The 25,559-nt window shown below is 40.9% G+C and overlaps 1 protein-coding gene across 7 annotated transcripts in view; it reads right to left on the bottom strand.

The window, feature by feature from the left end:
* Positions 1-25,559, bottom strand: part of TIAM2 (TIAM Rac1 associated GEF 2) — a 166,233-nt gene that overhangs the window by 105,692 nt on the left and 34,982 nt on the right. For 4 of the 7 annotated variants that reach the window (XM_088052690.1, XM_088052693.1, XM_088052687.1 and 1 more), the window contains one exon: positions 7,202-7,370. The exons of 1 other annotated variant lie outside the window; for it this stretch is intronic. The gene's annotated coding sequence lies outside the window, so the exon portion shown is untranslated. The remainder of the gene's footprint in view (positions 1-7,201; positions 7,371-25,559) is intronic. 2 more of the 7 variants (XM_088052691.1, XM_088052688.1) reach the window with 1 other exon arrangement.

A 25,559-nucleotide genomic window follows, 5' to 3' on the forward strand; every position in this document is an offset into this window, starting at 1 on the left:
TTCAGTACCCCTAAGCAATGTGCTGCAGCAGAGCTGTTTTTCCAAAGTGCTCAACACTTTCTAAACAACACTCGTGCCGTGTGAACAGTCTACTGTGTGGCAGCAGTTTCTGAGTCCTGACTGCTCTCTACCTCCTTATCAAGCTGCCTTTTCAGCTTCCTGAAATATTATTGCTGACATGATGGCATTGTTTGGATAAATCCCAATCCAAGCCAACCACAGATAATAGAAAGATTTCTCTGAGCTTTGGATCAGGGCAAAAGCAGTGAAAGTACCCAGAGGAAGAAGTCTCGGCTTTTAATTTCAGAATACTCCTTAAAATATGTCTTACTCCAGGTATTTTATTCTTAACCTTATAGCAGGATGCTAAGGCACACTGAGGCAACATATTGAAGCATATCCCCCACCTCAAATTCAGATTATTGCATCTTTACAATCTCAAATTTGCAGAAAAATAAAATAAATAAAAAATAAAACCAAGAAAGCAAACTGTCACCTTGTTTAACTGTGCTAAACATAAAGAATACTCTGTTCACTGAACACACTCACTACATACTGAGTTTATCAATGCTGGCATTAGTTTTGCAATACACATGGGACAGTCTGCAACCTCTTCTTGCAGGTCTATTTGTAAAATGCAGGATGACCTCAGGACCATCCCCAGGAAATCCTTAACTCCTCTCTATTCATCAAAATATTTAACAATCATTACCTTCCAAATCCAATCAAATCTTGTTTAATACCCCCCAAAGATATAAATAAATTGGTCAACCTTCCAGTCCAAGATTCATGTCTGGACCTAGATTTTGAACAATATTCAAAAACAAGGAATGTCTGGATCTCTAGGTTTTACTTAATTGTGTCTGGAATAAATCAAATCCACAGTTTAGCTTGCACTTCAGCTCTGCATTTCTGAAGTGCTTCCAGAGTAATATTTTAATCTGGTCAAATCACTATTTTTGTAAGTGGAGATAGTAAAAAGTTTAAAAAAACATGTGTTTGATAAAATAATTTTCTTGAAATGTGAAATTGGTGCAGGAGGGAAGTCCAGAGAAAACTCTAAAACATGTTTTGTTAACTTACCGTTTTTCATTTTTCCATGACAAACTTCTACAGCTGACAACCCTGAATTTGAAAAATGAACACATACATAGAGAAAAAAAAATGCAGAACACCTCATTTTCCATTTGTTGATCTGTATTTTCAACATTAAGATGAACTGTCTTAGCTCAATGCCTCTGACAAACAGCAAGCTCTCTCTAGTGGGGACATTTGTTTGGTCCAGCAGCATCTGAAGAACTGAGCAAAACAACAGTAGTGTGACAACAGTACAGTGATTTTAAATATGCCTTGTCAGCCCCAGTTATAAAGCTTGTAGCTGCTACAGCAAGCTAACACCTCAACATGAATAAAGTGAAAACTCAGCAGTGACCCTTGCAGAGACCGTAAATATTTTTGAGTTTGCTCCTCGTTATTTTGTCAAGGCACACGCAAGTAAACCATTTTAACTATGAGCCATTCCAGTACTAGGAAATGATGATGGCAAATTAACCAATGATCATGCCTCAGCGTAAAAAATGTTTCCTGATCTCCAGAGAGAACCTCCTGTGGCTTCGGGTTGTGCCTGTTGCCTCTGGTCCTGATGCCAGGCACCACTGGAAAAAGCCTGACTGCATTTTCTTTGTACCCTCCCTTCAGGTATTTCTACGTGTTGGTGAGATTCCCCTGAGCCTTCTCTTCTCCAGACTGAACAATCCCAGTTCTCAGCCTTTCCTTATCCAAGAGGTGTTTCATCATCCTTATAGCCCTTCATCAGACTCTCCCCAGCACCTTAATTTCTCTTTTGTACTGGGGAGCCTAAATGTGAACACAGCATCTCAGATGTGGCCTCACCAGTGTTTAGAGACAGAAAAGCAGGAGAACTTCTGGTCTGGTGTTTTGGGTTTTTTTTTTGTTGGATTTTTGTTGTTTTTCTTTTGCTGTCATTGCTTAAGAAAACTGTTACTGAAGAAGAGGTGAGGTTCAGAACTACTTACACAAACGTGCAAGAGAAGGAGGGGAACCAGAAATTCATCTTCACACTTTCTGGCAGCAGAGGCTGAGAAGCCCTTAAGCCAAATGCCTACCACCATTTGCTAGCCACAGGCTGAAGGGAAAATGGAGATGCCAGCCAGCACCATGGCAGGAGTCTGATTAGAGCTTTCTGGCCAAGAGCAGAGATGACAAGCTCCCCACAAGGTCAGAGCCCCTCTGCCTCAGCATGGAGAGAAACCCAGCATCACTAAAACCCAAAGCTAGTAAATGTAGCTCATTGGCTCACCCATTTGGTGCCCTTTATTATGCCTGCTTCCTACAGGTTTCTGTGATGGCCATTATAGATGGTGAAAGAAAGCAACTGCTTTATTTACATCCTTTGGCAGGAACAGGCAAAATGTCTTATTCTTCTTGGCTCTGAAATACAAGGAATTACAAACAAACACAAATGGATGCATGTGCATTTCCTAAGGATAGAATTACAAATCAAACTTTGTTCCTGTGAAGGAGATTCATCTCCCTTTCAAGCAATCTCTACAGAAAACTCTCTTATTCTGCAAGTACAGGCTGAGCATCAAATTTGACCTATTACAGCATGTAGCACTTTTCCCCTGCTTTGTACCAACATAAACAAATGCACAAGCAAGAAGGAACTTGGAAGATGTTCCCTGCTTCTATCACTTTTTGTTCAAGAATGGAGTGCAAACAGCAGATCTGGTCATGCCTCTGTCATTCATTCTTATTGGTAGAAGAAATAAGAAACATTTATAATAAAGCTTGTCTCAAGTACAATCGGCAGGGAAAGCAGTCTGCAAAATACTGGAAGTTGTTTTAATTAAACACCTGAGTTCAGAGCACTGACTCAGAGGATGGCATTTCTGGCAAGTGTACAACGTGGACTAAGAAACACACATTGTGTGGTTACTCTGGGAAAGAGAATTTTGCATTACTCCAGAAGTACCCTTTACTACCCAGGAAATGCATTTTCCATGGAGAAAAGCACTGTGGCTCTTTGGCTATGCGCAGATTTATATTTAGAACTATCAATTTTCCCTTTCTTTCTGTATTATTGCATTTCTCATACTACATCAAGCTTAATGTAGGTACTCTTAGGAAGCCCATAAACAGCAATTTTCCTCCTGTACTTGGCTTGTACTGCTCAGCCATTGTCCTGCTTTTTCCTCTCCCCACCCCAGGGACTAAAATCACCAGATTCTTTCACTTTCTCTTATAATACAAGTCTTGGTCACTATTGTTTTTTCTGGTTTATATTGCTGTTTTGTACTCTATGAGGTGATGTAGCCATTCAGGATCCAAATGAGGTGGCAGATGAAACAGTAACTTTATCCTGCAAGCTCCCAGTCCGTAGCAGAATTGGGGGTGGCTAAGACAGTGAAAAGATGAACCCCTTCTCAGAAAAATTAGGTGCAAAACCTTATGAATTCATATTTGGCTGACTCTAAACCATGAGGTCATATGTAAGATTTTCCTTTTAAATTAATATTAGGTTATTCTTTAAAAGAAAAAAAAAACAAAACAAAAAAACAAACAAAAAAAAAGAAAAAAAATAAAACCAAAAAAAAACCCACCAAACACAAGAAAAAAAAAAAACAACTAACTTTTGTACTATTTTAAAACAAACTGGCTAGTAACACCTGTAAGTAGAGCTGCAGGACAAACAAAGAAAACCACAACAATGCCAGACTGTCATCCCCACATCAGGGCTAACTTCAATGAAATCTATGCAATTATTCTGAAGAAAAGAAGGAAATGTTGGGAAAAAAGGACAACCAAGCTGTTTTGCTGAGTTTAATTCACCTATTTCACACAGTTTCACCTGTTTCTCTTCTTTCTCTGTATATTAGATGAAGACTGAACCTGTGATCACCCTGGAACACAAGGGAACTGAGCAACCTGCATTTCAAGAACACACTGAAGATGTTCATGACATATGGAACTTAGATACATTATTCACCATTTCCACCATTCCCCATTTCCTTCCAAAAAATGGTCACACCACATTTTTCTGAAGGCCATGTGAAGTGATAGACTATGAGGTCTCTTTTTTTCTTTGCTAGAGCATTCAATTTTCAAGTTGTCTCTGTACCTTTAGAAAACAGCGTAAAGCTGGCAAGTGGGAAAACAAAACCAAAATATTTCACTTGCAGAGGATTAATCCAGCAGGAACTTCATGAACTGAATGAATTGAAACTGGCAACCCCCCACTCATCCCAAAAAAAAAACCCCACATCAAATTACAACAGTATTGAAATTGTCTCATTTTCTCACTAAGATTGCCTGAAACTAGATGGGGTTTCCCAAAAACATATGGTCCTACTTATATTAAAGTAAAATTCAGATCTGATCATTTTAATCCCCCATAGCTAATCCTATTTGCCTAACCAAGAGTTAAAACAACTAGCACAGCTCTCCTTCCTCTGCTGGTTCACTGGGATGAATCTACTCTACTTTTCCTTGCTTTAAGCACTCAAGCAGCTCTTAAGGGCCACAAGACATTACCCTATGGATCATATAACTTAAATATTCTTCCTCCTCCAGCTTTTGGGAGAAGAGTTCTCCACTTTATCTTCTGAAGCAGTCCCTTGAGAGATTGCATCCTTGGGTTTTGGGGTTTGTCTTTTGGTGGGTTTTTGTTTGTTTTTTGTTTAGTTGATTGGTTTTGGGGTTTTTTGGGGGTTTTTTTGCAAAAGCTGTATCTGTTTTACTTACAACACCAACAGTCAGAAGAGGAAACCTGCAACTACAGCAACATAGGTCATTAATCGGTCTATTGTTGTCAAGACCTGGACAAAATTCACAGACTGTTCTGTCTTCTCTTCTGTGTTCAGAAAGTTTCCACCAAACATCTCTAACAGTGGGAGGTGGGAGGAGTCCAGAGCACCTAAGACAATTGATTTTGCCAAGATTTTGTTACGAATATCCCAAAAACCAAAGATACATGGTGCCCAGATCATGTATCTTAGTGTGCCTCCTTTTTATTTACTTAAAAAAAAAAAACATTTTCCACCTGACAAATTTTAACTTTTTTTTTTATTCATCTCTGTCCCCAAATACTCATCACTGTCCTACTCGCTCCTTTTCTCACATTGTAAATTCCTTTTTTGACCAAGATCACATCGCTTCCAGGCATCATTAGCTGCCTCCACATTTATCACTTAGACTTCTCACAAGGGGCTGGAGGCTAGGACATCTTCAGTGTCTATGGACAGTGGTCCTGGAGCAGTAGGGCTCTGCAGATTTCTAGCTTCTCTCCCCACTGGCAGCAGCCTGACTGGGTGGTGTGGAAGGGGCTAGGAAGGAGGGCAGCCAAGTCACACTTCCATGAGGCTATTGGAGTAATTTCTGTTAGTTCCATTAAATAACTGCGTATTTTGATAAACTTTCTCCATTCTCTCTGGTAGCCACCACATTTAGGACATTCTGGACAATGAAACAGAGTAAATACATTGTGTATCCATTTTATATATAACTCAAATCTCAAAAAAAAAAAAAATCTTGATGCTTAAGTTAGGAAGCCATAAAAATTCTACGTGTAAATGTACACAAAAAGGTGCCAAATTAAGAATTTGCTAAAATTAGGTACAATCTTACAGATGTTTAAACAGGAATGGTTCCTTATAAGGTGACTTACTAATGTGCAGAAAAGATAACTATGACAGCTTCTCAGTCGCAAAACAAAATTTAGCACAGTAAATAACCCTGGAGAACCAAGCCAGCTCTAGGAAGAGAACTTGCACCCAGTACAAAATGAGTTTAACACACTCACTACCACCATACATAGGTGACTCTTAGGATGGCAACACAAGTCGTTCTAAACCCTTCCATGCTGAAAAAGCCCAGTTCCCAAAAACATACAGGATTTGAACACAACAAAAGCCTGAAGTCAGACATGCCAGATGCTGGTCTGTTTTTCTCCTACCCCAAATCAGTTCACATTTAAAACTCTGGTTTACCACCAGGAAGGGAAGTGGGTTGGTTTGTTCTGCCCTCCCTTCCCACTTCTCTCCCAGGCCACACATGAAGGTAACGAGAATGCATAATAAGAATCAGACAAAATGCCATTTACTGCTTCATGTTCATACAATAGCTGCACTCAGAAAAGGGCCTCCTTGCACAGGCACAGCATGAGGAGGAAACCCCAAACCCTTCTTTTTCCTAGGCTGTTCCTCTCGTAGGGGCAGTTATATGTAATGCCACTTAACTGAGGTATCTTACATCCACCTGAAAAGAAGACTAATTTTTATTGTTGTCATTTTTTCCAAAACAGAATAAACACATTTTTGAAAAGAGAAAGGAAGATTGCACACAACCCCCAAGAGCAGGGTACAGTCCCTTAATGTCCATTTATTCAGCAAGGGAAGTGATGAATTCGTGGCATTACTACTTGCAAATTAACTTTCTAGTAGAAAACAAACATCTTCAAATGAAGCTAACTACTCAAATACAGATGAGATACCATAGCAGCTGAGAAAAGAACATTCAAGGGCTCCATCTTGATACCCTAGGAACCAATTTCACTTACAGTGAAGCACGTACACCAGTTTTTACATGACAACAAACCTGCCAAAACTAAAGAAATAAAAATATTGTTGAAAATTGCTGAACATAATTGCCCTCCATCCATGTACAGCTCTTGGAACAAAGCATTTGAGCTGCCAGGACTGCAAACAGATTGTTTAGCAAAGCCAGTCAGCGGCTGAGCTCTGCTTTTGCTGGGAAGACAAGCACATCAAGCCTGAAACAGCAGATGGAGGAGTCTGAAGAAATTCAAGGTCATTGAGGGAAATGCTTTCATCCCAGCCCTAAGATAAATCAAGACAGAGCTGTCTCAGTAAAGACATAGTTGAAAAGTGGACTGAGATGTTAAGGAAAAGCAGAAGATCAATCCTACTGCCTCCTGCTGCTGGATTCCAGCTGCTTGCTGAAGGGAGGATTTTATACATTTGCCATAAAGGAACAATTCTTCTCAAAAGAAATACTTAATTCAAAAAGTCACTCTACTTCCTAATGTAAATAACCCAAATAGCAAACCAGCACCAAAAGGCATGCCAGTATTTAACACATGAAATGTTACTGAGATCAACTGCTGACTTTCATTTAAAACACCCAGACAGCTTAAGGACTGATATCTATTTGTTGGTCTGACCTCTTGGGTCCTTGAATCCACTCGATTATGTCCAAAGAAAAGTCTTTTAAGGACACTCGAAAATATACTGGCACATACTTCATGATGGAAAGTTATTCTTTTGCTCTTCATTCCTCTGACAGACAATCCCAGGAAGCTGCAGCTCTTGAGATCTCTTGATCAGCTTCTCCTGTAAGCACAGTCAGGCAGCAAGGTCAAAAAGGAAACTTCCTATAAAACAATTTTTAACACTACTTTTATCTTTTTATTATTTTTTGTCATTAAGAGTTACATTATACAGAAGACTAAAGAAAATGTGTACAGTTTCTTGCAAAAGGGAAGCATTTATCCACTTCTATGTTCTTTCTTTTTTCCTTTAATGCTTTCTAACTTCCAGTGAGCAAGGAGAAAAGGTAAAAAAGTAAACAGAAAAAAGTGATGTATCATTATCCCAGACAGCTTCCTGTCCTGGTTTGCATCAACAGTGTCATGAAATGAAGAATGACACAATATGCAATAGTTCTCCCAGCTTTGAGAAACATATGTTAGGGTGGTGCGTACACTGCAGAATACTGCAGCCAGAGTACACAACTGAAGCACTCGGGTTTCTGCTCGCAAAAAAATATTAGAAAAGCATTTTAAGCACAAGCTTAACTTTTAACACATCTTTATCCCACTGAGGTCCTGTACCTTGAACTACTGCTTAAGGCTTAAATGACACCTACTCCCTTCAAAAAGCACTTTTTTTTTTTAAATTTTCTTTCACATTCTTGAATCTGAAATCCCAGCTAAACCAAAGTTGGCATGAAATCACTTCCTGCAGAGCCAGGATTTCACTTCCAGTAACAAATTTTCTTCAGATTAGCCTGGGACAAATTGTTTTCCTACACTTGTGATACTATTAGGAAACTAGTACAAAACCGTGCCCTCTGTGTATCTCTGCCTGCAGTGCCTGTGGAAGGGCTGGACTATGCAGGGAGGGCCAAAGCATCAAGAAGTCCAAAGGATGGTAGCTAAAGCACATTAACTGCATAAATAAATGACAAGCAGGTTTTTGTCATCTTTGTTTGTAAGGTTCTGGCTCCCCTGCCTTTTTTTTCCCGTTAACAAAGATCATGTAGGAAGTTTTTCAAGAAAAGAGTGCAGAGACTCTTAGGATGAACTGGTCCCTCTTCCTCATCCTCTCCAGGCAATGTCCCAAGAACTGGGGACACAAACATGGCAAAAATCAGTATAAATCAACAAATTTAATTTTTGAAACACTTTTTATTTTTTAAAATTATTTTTAAATATTTCAACTAACTGGTGCTGCAGTTTCTCCTTTCCATCAATAGCAATCCTGATGTATTTTTCCTTACTGTTGTCTGAGGAGGACTAGGAGAGAGCAAAGGTAGTCAGATTATCGCTTAACAACCCTAAGCTGCAGAATCCCTTATTTTGATAAATTTATCTTGCACATTATTTGCAGCATTTTGCATCCATTAACTTGGAGGAGCTGCAAACAGGGAAGGAAGTAGGGAGCATGGAGATAAGAGTGCTCCAGATGATGATTTTTGCACGGCTGCAGAAGTATCATGAAACTCAGTGCACACACACCGTGTGGGGAGGGGCTGACAGAGTGGAGGCAATAGCTTTAAGTCCCTTCCATCCTGCCCAATAAATCTGTGTCTGACAGCTCCCCACAGGCCTATATATCATTTTCTTCTTCTTTAATTAGGAGACCAGCTGCAACTCCTTGGCCAGAGCCCAACCAAGCTTCCCATGCTCCTTCTATAAGTTTCTCCAACAAATACTTCTAAGAAGCAAAGAAACAAAACACAAAATCTAGCATGTGACAAACTCTTCCACGTGTGACCTCTGTACCAGGCAACCTGAAAATCTACATCAGACTGACTTGATGCACAAGACAAAAGAAAAAGTGTATCTGGACAGCCTACAAACTTTATTTCCCACCCAGTTTTTCCCCTTTTCCCATATCTCCACACATTATCTATCATTTCTGCACAATCTGAATGAACAAGAAGCACATATTCCACAGTAAGTATGTATCATCTACAGCAGGGTTGTTCCTTGCTTAATTCTGATGAGGATGCAGCTAGTTAAATATTTACTGGAGGGAAGCACACTACCCCAGAGAATATTTTTGAGAACTTAATCCCAGAAGCAGGCAGAGGCCAGTGTCACAACTTACTTCTTTCTGTTCAATATATCCAAGATAATGAAATACAGCTTCCCACAATCTTTTCCCTTCCTCTGTCCTCCAAGAGAAAAGTAATTCTTTCAGCTATCTTTGCTGGCTGTCTTGGGACTTGCCAATGGAAGCAGCAATTGCCTGCAAGAGGTTGAAAATCCAGACCAAATCCAAATAGTGCATGCCAGTCTGCTACCAGTGAGCTGAGGGACAGAGAAGCTTTAACTGCTGTGTCTTCTGTATTGTCCATCCACTGCTGCTTCTCTTTCCCTCAGAAAGAAAATTTTCAAAAATAAATAATCAGGAAACAAAATCATTCCATAGCAGGCACCACATTTCTGTGGTACACAGGTACCTGAGGTGCAGATCTGATTAAAGCTTGTGAGCTCGGGTTACCCTCAAAGCTTGGCACCCTTTGAATTTTTTTTCTTTCAGAGTAAGCTAAGGGATAAGGGGCTGCTGCCACTTCCAGTGCTGCTCTGATCTAGTGACACAGAAAGCAAGATGTACCCATCCAAGTCTATCCTCTTTGGAAAGCAACAGTGGGGATGCTCCTAAATCCATTTTGAAGCTTATTTCACAGTAAGTCTGTATAGCTCCCTGGAAAGGCTGCATATTTTATCACCAGCTTAATTCTGAAAATACCAGGCAGTTCTGGAGTAGCTTTTCAGCAGGACAGTGAGCTGGCAGTGCAAACAGACACAGCTAAAATCATCGCTCTCTCCTGCTCTCTCCTGATTTCCCCATCCCATTTCCTCATTCTAACTCACGTCCCCAGTGTGTTCATCAGGGAAAATCACTCAATATTAAATGCAGAGCTTCTTCAAATGCAATCAGATGGATAATAATGGGTGGCAATATAAATTAATCTAGAGAAAGCCATTCAGAAGGACAGTGGAAGAAAAAAAATGTGGGCAGTAAACAGTCTTTGATTCACCTCAGCCCTTCAAGGCAGTGATCAGACTGGACACTAGTTTTCACAGGACACAGTGCGGGGAGATCGTGCTCTACACGCTACTGACTGGTTTGATGTTCTGCTGTTACAGTGACAGCCTCAGTAGCCAGAACAAGTTAAAGAAAAAAATAAAAGATTGCTGGGAATGACAAGTCTCTCAAGATGGTAGGGAGCACATTAGGCTGTTACCAGGTGCACCTAAAACCAGTCCATGCTATGATGCCTTGTTCTCTCCTATAACAACATATAGCAGGTCACAGGTTTGCAGTAGACAGAAAATACTAGTAAAGGCTCATTCTAGGTGCTTTTAATCTCTCCCAGAGCACCACAGCAGGATGGGGAAATAGTGTTGCTGTGATCCCCTGGCAGGAGCATGCTCCGTGCTGGGGCACAGGAGTAGCTGAAGGCATGGGCAGGTTGGACTGGACTCTTCAGCTGCTGGACTCCTGAGGCACCTGGATAGGGAATGGCTGTGTGGCAAAGGCGGTGCCTGCTGGAACTGCCACCAGGTGCCAAGAGGGAAGGTGACCATGTCCAGCCATCAGCAGGAGTGGCTGCCTGGCAGGACCACACTCGCATGGGAGCAGGGGGGTGAAGAGGCAGCCGGAGGGTGACAGAGGGCTGGGTGTGCCACAGGAACATCCTGTCACCACCACCCCATGTGTACCAGGGCTCCATGAGCAAATACCCCCAACTCCTGGTCTTTCCTGTAAACCCTTAATTCCTCACCCAGCTCTGGCCTTCCCCAGCTGCTCACAGGCAGGGCAGATAACAGGGCAGGGCACATCAACAACAGCAGGTCCCTGGGGCGAGATTAGGCTCCACCTAAACCTTAGGGGATATCGGTCCCATCCAAAATTGCCCTGAAGTAGTTAGCTGAGGACTTAGATAATCAATTTGGTTTGCTGCTCAGACTGTCCTTTGCTCCCAGTTATTCATCACTGCTCTGCTTAATTCACCATAAAGGAATTCCTGAGGAACTGCCCTGCCTTCAGGAAGGCTCTGTTTATTCAAAGGAAAGACCAGAAGTGACAATAATTGAATAATTTCACTTGGCACCAGCTTAATTTAAGTAGTTTTTAGCAGAGAAACAGCTTGGGGGGGGCAGGGGGGTGGTAGAAGAAAATTAAGAAAAAATAAAGAGAAAAATTAAGATGGAGAATAATGAAGTGGTTTGTTTTTTTTTTTTAATTAGCCACCAGAAAACAGGCTCCAAAGCTACAGGAGACCACATGCAGTAAGTACAATGCTTTGCTGTGGATGGACCTGTTGGTGTTCCTGCAGAAAATACACACTGCAGCAAGAGGAACCTCCACAATACTACTGTTCTTCTTTGGCTTCACAGTTTATACCATTTTCCTGGAGAGCTGGGGATGACCAGTGGAGAAACTGGTTCCTGTCATATCTTTCGATTAAACTTCTGCTGTTTTCCCTTACTTTCAAATTTTAACCTGGGGCCCTTCCTGTCACAAAATTTCTGAAATATATTGGCTGATACTGGCAGAGTACAAATTATTATAAAAAACAACACATGCGTTGACAATTATATTGTCTTTTTAATGTATTATAACAGCATAATGATATTTCCTTTTCCAGTGTTTTCTAGCCCACTGTAAGCAACACTCTACACTTCAAAAGTATCAGCTGCTTTAAGACAAATAAACTGTTGACACTTGCAAATGGTATTAGAACTCATTATTTGCAGAGCTGAGGTATAACATGTCAAGTAGAGTTTTCATTGCTTTGCTTAGGTGATTTCTGTTTAACCTTTTTATTCTCTCCACAGAAATTCAGAAAAGAAGAGTGATGGACCCAACTTGTAGCAGAGCTGCAGAAAAAAGGTGTACATTTAAAGTATTTCAACTCTAAACCAGCGATTACAGTACAAACCTAGCATTTTATTTCTCAGAACGTAACACAGGACAATATGAAACCAAAACTAAATAAGAGGACGTTTGATACAACTGGAAGCATAGCCCACAAGTTTTGCAGCATAATGATCTCTCTGATATCTTTGTTTTTCTTGCAAAGTCACATTAAAGCATAGGTTACACAGACACAAATAGATACTCCTCTACCACAGACACTTGGCTTTTTTATATCACTGAGTTTAGCATTTGTCACTAGTCACATCTCTAAAAAAAAAAGCATCACTGTAAGGATTCTTTTCAAGAAATCCTTCTACAACATGTTGTTCCTGGCCTGCATCATGTACTTAATGTCAAAGATACAAAATAATCTTTCCCAAATTATTTGCATGAAAGCTTCACACTCTATCAATTAAAGCAGGAAATTGAATGCTTAAAAAAAAAAAGCCCACATTCTGATTTTCCATAAAACCTCTGCTATTAATACACCCATGCTGTGTTTATGATTAGAATCCTTTGCGGAAACATTGGCTGGTTAATAATCATCTACATCTGCCACAAAATCCCATTTATGCTTCAGCCTACATCCTCCCATTGTTTTATTAGCTACCTCTGACAAAGGATTGTCAGAATTATTTCCTCTTTTTTTGCAGGAAAAATTTGAGGATGAAAGACAAGAAAATAAAAACAGAGAGGTGACACTGACTTGTAGTACAACCGGCATGGCAAATAAAGATTTTTAAAGGTCTTGCACATTGTTCAACCACTAAAGCAGAGTGTTTATTAACTAGAATTTACAGCCTAGACCACCCCCTGAGTTTTTAAGGATCTGACCTGACCAACCCCAGGTGGTTTGCCCTTTCTCAGGGTTCATCCCAGGAGCGAAGCCCTGAGACCCTGGTGGCAGAGGGCACGGCTGTGTCAGCCCGAGACCAAGCAGCAGTGCTGGCTGCATCCCCAGTGGCTTGCAGGGACCCGAGGCAGCAGGTCTCTGCAGGGCCCTAACCAAACCTACTTCTGTCTAATCCATGATGACACAGCTCCTGAGCCCGCAACAGGCACGGGGACCAGAAATCTCTGCAGGTGTTCGCAGGTAAACGCACAGCTTGGCTCATGATCAGTGTCACAAAAACACTGTTCTGCTGAATTCTTAAATGAAAAAGGAAAATAAAAACTAGAGATCTCTGGGTTTCCACAGATTGAAATAAATTGGTGGGATAAAAATGCAGTCTGTTACTTTGACATGAAAAAGGGGTTAGAAATGGACAAGGTACATTTTACAGGCAATTGAGGCCTAGGATCACATTTATAGCCAGGACGGTTTCCAAACAGATTTGCCCCACTGCAATTCTTGTTTTGATATTTTAAAACACACACACAGTATCAATTTCTTACCAGAGGTAACATGTCCTCCCCTGATCACCCTGGGCCTGGGGGTTGCCCTGGTGGGTTGAGGAAAGCCCAAAAAGTCTGAAGGGGAGCATGTAGGCACAAGGCTAGACAGCCTTCAGCTAAAGACCTGCCACAACCATTGCAGACAGAAAATCCCCTCATGCCTGCCTTGCTGGGACCCCTGCTCCCCACCTTGGGGAGGGGTTGGTTCTTGTCTTGCTTATGTCCAGGGGAGGGAAGAAGCTGGGGTGCTCTGCTCTGAGGCAGACTGGGCTGGCAGGTAATGTTACCCACCACAAAATACTAGAAGAGAACAATTAGTGCTACTGAGAGTTAATGAGTAGCAATGATAACAGAGATAACGTTTCCAGTTAGATGCTCTCCCTTTAACCAGCCAGATTGCAGAGGTAACCAGAGGCAAAATCCATTCCCATCTGCCAGATGAGAAGCAGAGGAAAAATGTATGTTGAATACATACTACAGGCATCTGAAGACAATCCATAGTCTTCTGGAAACTTGTTGCTGAAATCACTCAATTGATCTGGCCAGCTTTTGATGGTGCCTGCTGTATATTAAGGCATTTGATGCATCCAAAAGCACTAAAAGGAAAGAAAACTGTAACAATGTGCCAAGTATTAACCTGGCCCTTCACTTGTGAGCAAGACAAACACTCAAACTGCCTCATGATTTGTTTTGCCATTGGAAAAGGCAAGCTCTACTTCAGTTAATTTTGCCTGAGTGCTTCAACTAATCAAGCCTTACACATAAACATTTGACTAAGTTAGGTGAAAGTATGACAACAAAACAGCATGGTGCAGACCAGGAGAAATATCTGTGAAATACAAATACTATATGAAAGAAAGCAGCAGCCAGGGTGTAATTGCCATTTTCCCCAGTTAGCATGGGGATGCAGCCCACCAGCCAAGCCTTGTGCTGAGCAGTGAAGGTGGTGGCATTGCCTAATCAAAGTAACCAAGAACAGATTGAGGTTTTCCCCCCTAAGCAGGGCTAGAGGAACACATTGCCTGAAACTGACTTTTGAGTTGGGCCACAGAAAGGGCAACCGCATCTTGCCTGCAAAAAAAGCCATCATTAAAACACCTGTGCCCACATACTTGAGAAAGAGAGGAAGAACAGATGAGGAGACAGAGGAGATGAAAAGAGACTGGGTGTGACCTGGGACCCAGCAAAAGGACACACAGTCAGCTGAACCTCAGGCCCTTGGTGGCACCAAGCCCTGTGACTGGCACAGCACTCACCTGCTGCCCCCATGGGACCACACAGCTGTGCTCCTGCTATGTGGTCACTTTGGCAGCAGCAGTCCATGCTCACCTCTGGCAGCATCACAAACTACACCACTAAGAATAAACCTGGACTTTTCGTTCATCCCTTAATTACGTGCTCATCAATGTTCAAGTCCCATTTCCATTGAAACTTAGATATCTCTAAACAAAGATGTTTCATGCTGCTCCCCACTCCTCCTGCTCTCTGTTCCTCTGCAGCCTGACTGAGCAGCCCCACAGCAGGAGGACCATGGTTACCAGAGGTCAGGAGCCAGGCCAATTCCAGGAACAGGCAGCAACCCCCAAGGCAAGGATGGTCACCAGCTGAACACTGGATACACAATTGCATGAATACCTGAACCAAAGAGCTGGCTTTTGGAAAGGAAAGCAGAAGCTGTTGGCACAGTGCAGACCTCCCCAAGCTGGGCCTAGCAGCAGCATGGCCACGGTAGCTGATGTCCAATTCCTGACTGCAGCAAAATGCAAGGGAGAAGCCTGTCACACCACTCTGAGGCCAGGATTGCTCCTGTACACCTCGTTACCCCTCCAGCACTTCTTGGACCATGGGGGTGGCCCAGCAGCCCACCCAGACTTCTGTCCAAGCTGCACAAAAACATCCTGAGAACTGCACTATAAACCAGACAGTCTGTAGAAAACAAGAGCTGAAGACTCACTACCCCACCAACCAAATTCTGTGCCTCTGAGCACCAAAACAACGTCTTCTAATCCTGTTCTAGGATCTTATGAGGTAAGGAGAAAGACAGATACATCCTGCAACAGTTCAAGTTATCATTTTGATCAGTATTTCACAGAAGTAAATTATAAAGCCACGTCATCTATTCAGGCTCATGATGTCCTTGTCAGTTTCCAAACAATTCAGAAGAAACATCCAGTTCCCACATGCCTGCTCAAATATGCAGCCGCAGCAGGCAGCCACTTCTGGGCAGGCAACTGAGAAAATATCAGTGTCCTACAACAACCACCTACATTCTGGGTTTAGATCAATTTCACTTTAAAGGACTTAGATTTGAGAAACCATAGCTACAAATGTAGAAAAACACAAATTAAATAATGATTTGCTAAAAATCCTGCCTATGAGGGAAGCAGCTCATGCCTTCAAATACCAGATTCAATACCACTGTTTTGCATCTTTGAGTACATTAACCTTCTCCAACATCAAAATTAATAGAATATTACTTAATCTGTCTGGGAGGAGCTGTTAAAACAGTTTGATTAACAAGCAGGTCTGGCAAGTCCAGCCAGATAACTGGACAAGACCATTTCTTGTAAATACAACAGGTAAGCCCTTCTCTGTGACAGCATTAGTTCAGTGGACATAACATATTCTGCAAATAAAATCTAACTCATAATTCACACTGTGTTCACATTCATACTATAATTCATCTTAAATATCTCTAACTACAATAGTTCACGCAGTCCATCAAGAGGCATCTCAGCAAAAGTGGGATTTACAACTTCACAGGAATGCTGGGGGAAGCTTTTTGCTATCATTTTGAATGTTGGCAATTGTACTGCTATTGCAGGAAGGCAGTGCATAGTAATACTAGATGAGCTTTCTGCAATTAAAAATAGGAGAGATTTCCTCTTCTGAGTCCACCACAAATGTATGAACCTTCTGGATCTGTTCTAATCATCAGGTTCTTGACACTATGTGCAGACTTACATTTGCTGCTAACACATCAATAAGCTGCTATGGTCTATAAAAACAATCCATTGGAAGATGACACCTTGGTAACTTTCAAACTTCTTAAAGAAAAAAAAAATCTGTTAACCAAAAGCTTTGATTAAACTCTACTGGTTAAGCCCTGTAACAAGTACAGTGATAGATCTCAAAACAAAAGTTTCATAAGAAAATCAAAGCTTAAAAAAAACCCAAACCCACTACATTTTAACACCATCTCTGTGTTGTCCCTGCATCAGACAAATGCTTTGCAGCCCTTCACACGCCAGAATAATGACTTCTGAAATGACAGAAATGGTTTTATCCAAGAATTTCAGCAACATCAGTAGTGCAGCGTTTCTTGAAACTGCTACAATCCATAAACAACCGTGGAGAAATCAGCCTGAGATGCCATTTTTGACTCCATCTGTGCAGCAACTAAACAGTGCATGAGAGCCAGAATTCACTCCTACTCAGAGACAGCAGCTCTGCCACAGAATCCAAACCTTGCAAAAGCTCTTCCTGGACACCCACTGGGTGACTCTTGTGTGCTGGGGACCTACACCAACAGGCAAGGGGTGGGATTCACATTCTCCGACCAGAGCTGACTTAGTAAACTAACCAGTACTCCAAGTTCCTGCTGCAGTTAGTGGAATGACCCTGGAATTTACAAGACTAATTCACCCCCTTCTCAGTAAGTGTCAGAGACAGCAGGGTGCTCATATTAACTCTTCTCTCCTGGCAGTCAGAACATACACGTCTCCTCCTCTATATATGAAAATATGAGATACAATCTATTCTACATGGTTGTTTCAGGTTTGTTTTTTTAATCCAAATAACTCATTGACATTTTCAACTGCTACTTTTTTTCTGAAAATAAGCCTTTCCTCTTTTGTGACAAGCTGCACATCTTGCAGTAATTGAAAAAGGACAGCACCAGATAAGTGCATCCTGTCTGCCTTGCAATAAGTTTGCTACTTCCTTTTCCAGGAAGATAAGAAACATCTGCATACAGGCATTACTAAACAAAAGCTACCTTTCTGTAGAGAAAAAGCCTAATTGAAATTTCAGTAATTTCTATCCCTCATGGACATAACCTGGTGTAGCAATTCAGGTAGGTAAGTTACAGCCCGAGCAATGAGGGCATGACATGAAGCTGTCCAGATTACATACAAGAGCTGTCTCTCATTCAGAGAGACAAATCTCAGTTACCTTTTTCTCACCAAGTAATTATAAAACATAAACTACACCATGTATTTATTTTCTTTCCTGTGCTTCCCACACTCTTTTTCTACCAAGTTTTTTCCATCACTTCTCCTCTTCCTATCTTCCATTATTCTCACATCATCATCACCAATTTTATCTGCTACACAGTAACTGCTGTACACCCCACTCTCCAGTTACGTGTTTCTGCTCTGACTGCAGCAGAGTCCCCAAAACCCATCCAGTTATCCATGTGAGGTAAGTCAGGTCATGCCCCACTTGGTTCACCTGGAGTGGCTTTCTACTGCAGGGACTGTTTTCAATCTGGCTGCTCAAGAACATGAGCTGCAAGTGGGGTTAGATCCTGTCAAAGGGGAGCCGCTCTGTCACACATGCCCAGCCATCTCACCTTCCTAGCTCTCCCCACTCCCTTTTCTCACTGCATCACTCTCAGTTTGTGTGACCTGGCCCTCAGGAGATGAACAACATTGTCTGCTACAGCTGCCTGCTACCCATCTCCTGGAGAGCTGAGGATGTCCTGGGTCCATGCCTGCAAGATAGACAGATGGCCGTGCTGCCACCATCCTGCAGGTTTATCCTGCTTTCTCCCACTCACATCCTTGGACTTCCAAGTTCCTCTGCCCACCCCAACTAGTGGAACATTGACTTCTGTTCCGTTTCTTTATTCCACCTGTGCCATGGCATCAAAACTAGCTTGGAGCAGTCTTTGAACAGCTAGGTTTTCTTCCATTGTTACAGCTTATTAAAGAAAACAAAATGCAGCATGAATATAAACTAGTTATTATGGAGGTAGCATTGATGTTCTGAAATCAGACAGTAAGTCAATATTGGTCTTCCCCTACAACAAAGTCATTTGTAGCTAGCTGCCTCCCTGCTTCAGAAAGTCTTCTAGGCTAAATGCACTCATGACACCCAAGTTGATGGGTGTTTGTCACCCTGAAAGAAGAGAGGACAACTACAAACATGTCCTGACCACTAGCTGAGAGGAACTCTGGAGGTGACACAAATCATCACTCAACTGTGTCCTACAGGAGAACAGAGCAAGGTGCTGCCTGCCCTGCCTGCACCGCTTGTGCCAGACCCTTCTGCAACCATTTCAGAGATCTGAACTTGGAAAAAAGCCCCAGAACTTTCTAAGGACATTAAGAGTAGTTCGCTCAAAAGACAACTCTTCATGTATTTGGGTACCCCACTTTCCAAGGAGGGTTATCTTCCCACCAGCTCCTCCAGCAGATGCCAGCAGCAGAGGGGCGAAGCTGGGAGGGAACCCCTTTCCTGCAGATGATCCAATGGCTCCTGGCTGCTATCTGGTGACCCAGGCAGGCCCTGGCACCAGCTGCAGCTCCAACAGGAACCCCACCCGGGACCACTGCTGCTCCCTGCCACACCCAACACTGCAGAGATGTCTCCAAACACTCCATTATCTTAACCATAAGCATCTGAATGCACTTTCACGTGGAAACTCTATAGCAGCACAACGTCCACAAGCCACACTCTCCTCCTCAAAAGCACAAGGTGGGAGATTTGATTTGTAGAAGGCTGGTACACAAACGTAAGCCCCATCATCCAGTTAAACAGATAATGTATAACAAATTTTGCTAACATCATTCATTTACCATCTTCCTTTCTTTAGCCAGCAATATCCCCACTGTGTATTTACACATAAAGCTGCTGATTTTAGATTATAAGGTCCTCTGAATATGTGGCCCATTCTTGATCTTTACCAGGAAAATGACAGCTCTATCCTGTATTTTCACATTGATGCAACTGTGAAGCAAAACAAAGTTCACATTTTTCTACATCTGGCTGAAAAGCATGCCTTACAAATAAGTCACAGAATAAAACAAAATTATGACAACAGGTATGGAAAAAATAATGTGCTTAGAGAGTGGCTCAAACAGTTTCTTTAAATAAGCAGCAATTAATTTACATTTCTACTCATGGAAACCATCACTTTTGTGTTGTTAGGTTTTTTCCTTTCAGTATTTTTTTTTTAAGGTACACATGAGGAAAGTAGGAATGACACTACAACTAAAGAGATATAGCCAAAAAACAATATAAGTCAGCAATTTTTAAACAAAAATAAAGTATTTTTTTATTTTTTAAAATGTTCAAATACAATAATTCTTTCATCAATATTCTTAGAACTTTTACAGAATTACTTTGTCCAGTTAGTTAAAAACTAACTAGACACTAACTAACTAAACTAACATAGACACTAACTAAAACTAGCATAGACACTTTGGAGAAATAAAAAAGGAAGGACAAATCTCTTTGGAAAAAGAGAACAAAAATGGAATGCAGACTATTCTTTCAGTATATAAAAGGCTTGTATAAAGAGATTTTGGATCAGCTGTTGGCCAGCCACATCAAGAATACATGAGAAATAAATCAGCTTGATTTTCAGTGAGAAGACTTTTGTATAGATGTCATGGAAAGCTTTCTAAGCATAAGGACAGCTAAGGCCAGGCTACTTTAGGAAGGTTACATATGCAGACAAATTAGCAAAAAATAGCCATGTGGGAGGAAAATGACCTTATTATCCCTTACAATGGTGCTAAAAGCCTCCAGTAACTGACTGTGCCAAACTGAAACAAAAAATGATTGTTGTAAGTATCAGCAGGTTGGATTAATTTTTACATGAAATAGGCAAAAGCAATATTTTCCATATAAATAATGCACAGTTTAGAACTAATGGGTTTGAAACTTTTTTATATTGTATTTGCTTTAAAATAGCCTTCTCAGATTTAGACTGTATTTTGGGAAAATCAACAGCATAAATTTTCCATAAACCTCCTCGCAGAAGTGTTTGGAATGAACATCTTCTAGCTGACAGTACAGTTGTGCATTTATATATGAACTGATCCTCATGTCAAAGACAATTTTCTTAGGACATTTTGTTACTTCTTGCCAAAAACCAAGCCACCACTTCACAGTGTAATACTCACTCTTTTCTTTCCACAGTCTAGACAGAAGCAGTGACTCTGTAACTAAGGGGTTTCCAAATCCTTTCAGTTATAAAACCTCAGTATTAAAATTTCACAACATTTTAGCTAATGAAATGGTTCTGACCAGGACTAGTAATAACCCCACTTGTTTGTTGCAGGAGGCAACACTCAGCAATACAATCAGATTGGCATCTCTGTCCCAGAAGGGTGAATCTTCCTCAAAGTTGCCAGGGTCAGGGAGGAAAAAAAAAATAAAAAAAAAAGCAGTAGATGAGTGCTGACCCAGATCCTTTTGATGGTTGTAAAATCCCCACAGTGTTCAGTGATGCCAAGACCTTGTCTAGGGAAATTATTACAGTTTTCTGCCATGGTAACTAGTTAAAAAATCAGGCTGTTTACTGCAGAATGCCACCTGCTACTGCCTGGCAAAGTACATCCAAACAATCACGGAGGGCATATTATCATAACAAATGGGAGTTTTCATTTACAAACCCAGAACCACTGTGCTGAAGTGGTATCATGATCCCCAGTTAAAGGCAGAAGGAAAGACAAGGAGAGGAGAGATGGGTGGATGGACAAGAGAGCTTCCCCAGGCAGAATAATGGCCAAGTGGGGGACAGGACTCAGCTCCCCTAAGTACTATTGCTGCATCTTCTCTTATAGGCTGCACAATTAATTCAGCAGGAAAGGATTTCATGGGGTGCATTGTCTGTAAAAACACATGCAGAAAAGCTGAGGCTGGTAAAGTACCATATATTGCTTATATCATCACGTTCTGCTTCTGATCTTGGAAGGCGACACAGTGGGCCAGGCCCACTGGTCCAGTTAGGAGAGCCAGCCTCCAGCACTGACCAACAGCAGAAGAAACAAGGTTTGGGGGGAATTGCAGAAATACAGCAGTCCTGAATAGCCTATCAAGGACTGAAGTATTTTTTTTTTCTTTTTTTTTTTTTAACAAAAATACAGGAACTAATGTTTCTTTAGAAAGAAAAAAAAAATTGGTCACAATCTGTTATTCAGGAAATCAAACTAGGTGATCATAGTGATCACTTCTGGCCTCACAATTTATTAATTTTTTCAATATTGTCATTCTCTGTTTTCCCCACGAAGTCCAAGGAACTTAGGAAACCCACCCTTCATCTCCTGGATTTTACCATACGTCTTTCTTTACTGATTCTACAAAAGTTTTGGAAATCAAATACCTTTTTATTTCCAACTTCTGGGAATAATCAAAACTATGTTCAACACTATGGCTTTTATTCCAACACACATAAATGGCTTCTTGACTTTGCACAAAACCTGAAACCACTTTAATCAATCAGCTATATATAGTCTGGATAAATACCGAGTCTGAGATACTGGGTATACAGCCAATCCTGTGCTCTTTGCTAATACTTTGATCTAATTTCACATTATATTAAGAGGAAATGAAAAATATTCTGGTGAGGACAAAGGCAACAGTGAAGAAATGACAGCGTGTAAAAGCTAGAGATTGCATACATTAGCTAAAAATTCAACTTGTTCCAAAAGCATTTCAAAAGACAGAAATACGTACAGAGAGAGTCATCACAAAATAAGACTCAAATGTCCATAAATTTGTTATTTTGTTACTCCCACAGGAATTCACTCTTGATTTTCCAGAAATCTACCACTATATAAAGTATATTTAATAGCATTAGTAGACAGCACTACAGCCTCACTATGTGTGTAACACACTGCTCCATTTTCTATGGAATCATTATGGCACAGGTGATTTATGTCTGTGGAACAGAAAGGGCTATTCTGTAGAAATATCACAGGAAATGACACACAGGAAATTAACCAACACAGACATCTTACAATCGTTTCCTAAGCTCTAGCACAGCAATCCGCTGAGCTCCTGAAACAACCCAGATGCTGCTGACGCAAGGAATGAACAAGCACCAAAAAGGCTTCCCTCTTCCCAGGCTTCTGGGTCCCAAGAGGAGAAAAAGATGAACGAGGCAACAAGGTATGGAATAGTTGGTTATTTGTGACCTGGAAATATGCTTTATTGGGTACCAGCTGCTCAGCCCTGTCATGGTTCATCCATGGTGGCTATGAAGAGATGGGGGAGGCCCGTGACGGCTGCGAAAACAAGAAAACTGAAGATTAATATGTGGCGAAGGCTCAAGTAATGGCTGGGGAAAAGAAGGTCATATGGAGGCAAAGCTGCAGCGAGCCTCATGCCAAAGTTTTCTCTTCTTCCTCCCTCATGATAAGAGGCTTATAAGAAAAATGAGAACAGACTTTAGCAGGTCCCGCACTGACAGACAAGGGCTATTAGTTTTAACCTGAAGGACAGAGTCACACTAGATATAAGGAAGAAATTTCCTATGATGAGTGAAACACTGGATTGCCCAGAGAGGTAGTGGATACCCCATCTCTGGCAACATTCAAGGCCAGGCTTTGACAAAGCTCTGAGAAACTTGATCCAGCTGAGGATGTCCCTGCTCATTGCAGAGGGGTGGACTCTTAAGGGTGATCTCTAAAGGCATCTTTCGACCCAGACGTTTCCATCATTCTGTGAGTCTATGAACTAACCCTAGCACAATTCACATAACACCCTGTTCTCATGTGTTATTCTGCTAAGGCTCAAAAGCATCTGTTCCCTTCCCACAAGCTCCAACTCTGTCAGGTAATGGATGGAGTAAAAATTCAGGTCCTGTCCTCAACAGCACTTACTAATTCAGGTTACAGCAAGATATCAACAGATGCAAAGAAATAATTGTGTTTCAGTCAGGTTTGCCAATGTGCAACAGAAGACCACATCCTGGAAACCAGATGAACTCAATAACATTTTAACATGAATTTTATTAAGGAATGCTAGGACATATCTCATGAGGGTTTAACTGAATGCACAGTATAGAAAATTGTTTTTCATCCAAGTAAATTTTACCAGTTAAAAATAGCCAGAAAATGAAAAAAAATCTCAGCACACTATTTCATTATTATTCAATATTCTACAATTCCCACCCACCCTTAATGATACAGCCTTTTAATGGAAAATAGTATGTACAAAAGTCACACATGCAGATCTCCATACAGTATATTAAAAAACATATCTGACATTGGTGTCATTGGCTAAGAATCCATGAGGCATCCCTAGAATATTATTTTCTATGGAAAATAGAGCAGAACTATTCCATACTAATTTGAATACACAGGGGTCTACACAAGCAGATTACACTGATTTTAAATGTAATTATTTCTTGTAATTCTTTTTCTTACCCACTAAAGGAATTAGCAGAGCTGTTTCAAGACTGCAACCAAGAGAACATCCATGTCATTCCGTAACACTTTTTCAGACGTTTTCCTCAAAAGTTTTCATTATTCATAAAGAATACCTATTTAACAACTGTATAACTTAAGTCAAGATACTCTTAATTTTTCTCTTAAGTTAGTTAGTCTGCCAGTGAAAACACCCTTTCCTGTACAACAAAAATGAAAAAATAAAGGGAAGTTAGGAAGTTTTGAGAAAAAATCAGTACAGAATTTGCTGTAATTACATGAAACTTCCCACTGCAAAAATAAATATTATTTTCTTAAGGTATCTGAAGAAAGATACCCAATACTTACATAATGCCTACAAATCAAGGAACTGTAAAATACACAGATGCTGTATTAATGCTCAAACTACCTTAAAGCACTTTGTGTGAAATCTTGGTCCCATCAAAGCTGATGCCAAACTTCCCGCTAACACAACAGCAACAGAACTTCATCCATTGTGCCAACTCAGAAAGCAGAAAATGCTTTGAGATGGAAAATTAAAACAATAAATAAGATTGCTTTAATCACTACTTCTGATGTTTCTGACCATGCAATTTCTGCCCCTCCCCCTGCTATGCCAACAAGCGGAAGGTTCAGTGCCTGGGTAGCTGATTTGTCGCTCCCTGTGACAAAGCTTTGGACATTGCCCTCCCCACTGTTTCGTGCCCAGAAAAACACAGCACAGCAGCTCTTGCACCAGTTGCACTTTAATAGTGCAGGAAAAGATCCACAGCTTTAAAACGCAGTCAAGAGCACTGCACTTCCTAAAACTGGGGTGGGGTTTGGTGTTTTTTGGTTGGTTGGTCAGGGTTTTGTAAGGTTTGAGGAAAGCTCCCCAGTGATCAGCATGCAAGGGATCTTGCAGGAGAATGCATGGCACTGTTTGGCTCTGAGCCCAAGTCAAAGGGTGTTTTGCAACTATATTGTCACCTCTTCAGATATGCTGCGGAGACTTCAAAGGAGCAGCACTTCTGGAAATCAAATGGCTCTATAAGTCCAACAGGAGAAACATACCTAAAGGCCAAATATCTTTTATGAGATAGTGGACTCCAGTGACAACAGTTATTTGTACACAAACTACCTCTCTGGGCAACCTGAACAGCAGCTTTATTTGTGTATGAAGAGCAGAGCTTTCACAAGAGGCCTTAATGAATAAATTGAGGCAACATTTGCTGGCCCAGTCACCTAAAAACCAACTTCTGCAGCACTGTAGGAATATCTACCAGATTAGCATCACTACAAGGAATTGCAGTGAAGTCCAGTATTAGTGAATTATTATGAATTATATTTTCCTTTCTGAAAAATAAAAAGTATTTTAAACTAGTATATTAAACTAGTATTTTAAACTATATATTAAACTCAAATTTGGCACACCTATTCTATTCAATCAATAATTATTTTTTCCATGCCAACAACAGTCAGACAGAACAGTAATTAAAATTTCAGTTCACACAAATGCATGCAACATTTGCACTGGACTAAGCACCAAGTTTGCTTGCAACAGCAAATACAAAGAGGCAATGTTTTCTTAAATGTTGTCCTTTAGAGC

The sequence above is a fragment of the Pseudopodoces humilis genome, chromosome 3 (assembly GCF_049639895.1).
Source record: "Pseudopodoces humilis isolate 2021_Gansu_Grassland_sample_001 chromosome 3, ASM4963989v1, whole genome shotgun sequence".
In the NCBI taxonomy this organism is placed as follows: Eukaryota; Metazoa; Chordata; class Aves; order Passeriformes; family Paridae; genus Pseudopodoces; species Pseudopodoces humilis.